General features: G+C 39.2%; 1 non-coding gene across 1 annotated transcript; it reads left to right on the forward strand.

Moving 5' to 3' along the window:
* Positions 1 to 293: 293 nt before the first annotated feature.
* On the forward strand, positions 294 to 456 carry LOC119470757. Its single transcript, XR_005199726.1, has one exon. It is a non-coding gene; the product is annotated as a U1 spliceosomal RNA (small nuclear RNA).
* The last annotated feature ends 2957 nt before the right edge of the window (positions 457 to 3413 follow it).

Here is a 3413-nt window from a genome sequence, read left to right on the forward strand (position 1 = left end):
CTATTTCTAGGGAACTTAACCTAATCAGCCTGAGATTTCATCATGTTTTTCCTTACACTTTTTAGTTACGTGATTGAGTTTGTTTATGCTACTGGAATTTTAGTTTCTGTTATTTGCATCTTAGAGTCCTGACATGCAGCAGAATTCTATAAATATTTGTTGAATAAGTATATTAATTTATAAATAAAGTAGAATGGAAAAATAGGTGAGATTGAAAACATGGTGAGCTGGTTTGTTTAAGCTATTTGGATTGGGTTTCTGTCCTTTTCATCTTAAAGAGTTCTGACATTCTCATTCTTACCTGGCAGGGGAGATACCATGATCACGAAGATGGTTTTTCCAGGGCGAGGCTTATCCATTGCACTCCAGATGTGCTGACCCTTGCAATTTCCCCAAATGCGGGAAACTCGACTGCATAATTTGTGGTTATGAGGAACTGTGTTCACCCTTTCCCCTGATTTAAAAAAAAAAAGAAAAAAATATTTTTAAAAGAGTTCTGGCATTCAGCAGGCATTCTATAAATGTTTGCTGAATAAGTATGTTGAATTATAAATAGAGTGAAATGAAAATATAGATGAGGATGTAATGAATTCCATCTAGTGTTTTAAGGAGAAATGATAATTTACATTTGTTTGAGCCTGCATTTATTCATAAGTATAAATAGCAGATCAGCAGGAGGGTGAGTAGTGGGGACATTCTAGACCAAAGGAATCTTTGTAAGAACAAAGGTTTGGCAATGTTAAAGTACATGGTGTTTGAGAAAAGATTGAGTTGTTCTACATGGGTAGAGTGAAGAGGTTTAAAAAAAAAGCTATTTTGTTGAATCAGCAAGTCTATGTGATTGTATAGGACAAAACGTAAACCATCACTGGCATGTATTACCAGGTTGTGAACTAATGCTGACAGGTGGGCTATTAAAGAAGGTACAAGATGTACCGATAACACTGATGTATTTGAGATGCAATGGCAAGGAGATTGCAGTCATTGTAATCAAGCTGTGGTGGTTAGTCATGGTCACAGGCAATCAGGGTAAAGATCTGCTGAGGCTTATTGATTCTGAGTGGTGTTGCAGGCAACACCCACATGGAAGCTCAGCGTACACACACCAGTCTCCTTTTTATTTATTTGTTTTTGAGTTGGAGTCTTGCTCTGTCATCCAGGCTGGAGTGCAGTGGTGTGATCTTGGCTCACTGCAACCTCTGCCTCCCAGGTTCAAGTGATTCTCGTGCCTCAGCCTCCCTAGTAGCTGGGATTACACATGCATGCCATCACACCTGGCTAATTTTTGTATTTTTAGTGGAGATGGGGTTTCACTGTGTTGGCCAGGCTGGTCTCAAACTCTTGACCTTAAGTGATCTGCCCGTCTCAGACTCCCAAAGTACTGGGATTACAGGCATGAGCTACTGTGCCCAGCCTCCCATCAGTCTCCTTTATGTCAGTTTGTCCTGATCTGATTCACCTGGGTAATGCAAGAGCTTGCCTATCTGGGGTAAACTAAATCTATTCTGGTTATGTTAAGCCATCACCAAAGTCATTGGTTATTTGTAAAAAAAGCAATATTTATCCAGTATTATCCATATTGATTTCTCATAATAATGGTAACTCCCACAATGTATAACATTAACCTATATTTATATAGCCAGATGCTTTCATGTGAATTTTTCCATTTAGTTTTCAAAACCACTCGACAAAGATCAAAGTTTAAACTTTGCCAAAGCAACCAACCTTTGAACCATGTCTTCTCTTTTCAAGTTCATGCCTCTTTCTATTACCTGGGAGTAGCCTCACGGTGGTCCCTATGGCCACTCAGAAAATATTTGCTAAGATGAGCTGAAACAGCAACATTAATTGTTGGTTCTTGTTTCTCTGTGCTCCTCAAAATAATGGCCTTCTTTATCAGATCCTTCCCCCAACCTGAAGAGCCAAGTTTTCCTTGATAGTAAGGCCTCTTTCTCAGCTGCCTGTCTTGCTGGAAGACCCTGACCTTTATCCTAAATGCCTATTGATTTTGCCATTTGGGCATTTTCTAGGAATTTCAAACTTAACATGTCTAAATAGAATTCTTGAAGACCTTTTTTATTTTTATTTTTGCCTGTATATTCTCATCTTTTCTGACTCTTCATCATTTCAGCAAATTGTGCTACTATGCAGTGAGTTATTAAAGCCAGAATCTTGAATGTAAACCAGTTAATTCACTTCCAAAGTATATAGAGAGTCTATTCACATATATTGATTTATTTTTCTTTCTTTTTAAATTTGAGATAGTGTCTCACTATGTTGCCAAAGCTGGTCTCAAACTCCTGTGTTCAAGTGATCTTCCTACTTCAGCCTTCGAGTAACTGAGACAACAGGCATGTGCCACCACGTCTGGCTCTCTCCATTTATTTCCACTAGTGCCAGTGTAGTCAAAGATACCCTCCTTTAATTTTGGCAGCTGGAGTAACCTCCTAATTAGACTTCCTGATTCTACTTTTATTTGCCCTATGTGCTAAATCCATTCTACACACACTGGCCAGAGTGAGCTTTTAAAATTGTAAATGAGATTACAATAGTCTTTGGTTTAAAATCATTTAACGGTTTTCCACTGGACTTTGGGTAAATCAGCTCTTGAGTAACCCTGTGACACACTGCCTGCTTACCTGTCCTCAGTATACTCTGGTCACATTAGCTTTCTATTGATTCCTAGGGTACACTTAGCTCCTTCCTTCCTCAGGGACTTTGTTGTTGTGCATTCTTTGCTTGCAATACTCTTGATAGGGCAAATTCTCCCTTATTCTTCATGACTTGACACAATTTTAACTCTTTAAAGAGGCCTTCTGTGAAACAAGTAGTTGTTTCTGGTTTTCTGAATTCTGGCACATTTTTTTTTCTTTGTAGCAATCTGCAATTATTTTTTATAATTATTGTATTATTTAGGAAATTCCTTATGCCATGTCTCTAATGAAAGAAAGTGAACTTCGTGAAGGCAGTGGTATCATCTGGTCTGGAGTATATCATTAATTGTTGGCACATAGGAGGCCTTTAAGAAATATTCTTTAGCCGGGCGCGGTGGCTCACGCCTGTAATCCCAGCACTTTGGGAGGCTGAGGCGGGTGGATCACGAGGTCAAGAGATCAAGACCATCCTGGTCAACATGGTGAAACCCCGTCTGTACTAAAACTACAAAAAATTAGCTGGGCATGGTGGTACGTGCCTGTAATCCCAGCTACTCAGGAGGCTGAGGCAGGAGAATTGCCTGAACCCAGGAGGCGGAGGTTGCAGTGAGCCGAGATCGCACCATTGCACTCCAGCCTGGGTAACAAGAGTGAAACTCCGCCTCAAAAAAAAAAAAATAGAAATATTCTTTAAATGAATATTTAATTGAATGATCTACCATTGAATGGAGAATGCTGTAAGATCCAGTATTTATCCTC

Source organism: Cebus imitator, unplaced genomic scaffold (assembly GCF_001604975.1).
Source record: "Cebus imitator isolate Cc_AM_T3 unplaced genomic scaffold, Cebus_imitator-1.0 Scaffold39, whole genome shotgun sequence".
Taxonomy (NCBI): Eukaryota; Metazoa; Chordata; class Mammalia; order Primates; family Cebidae; genus Cebus; species Cebus imitator.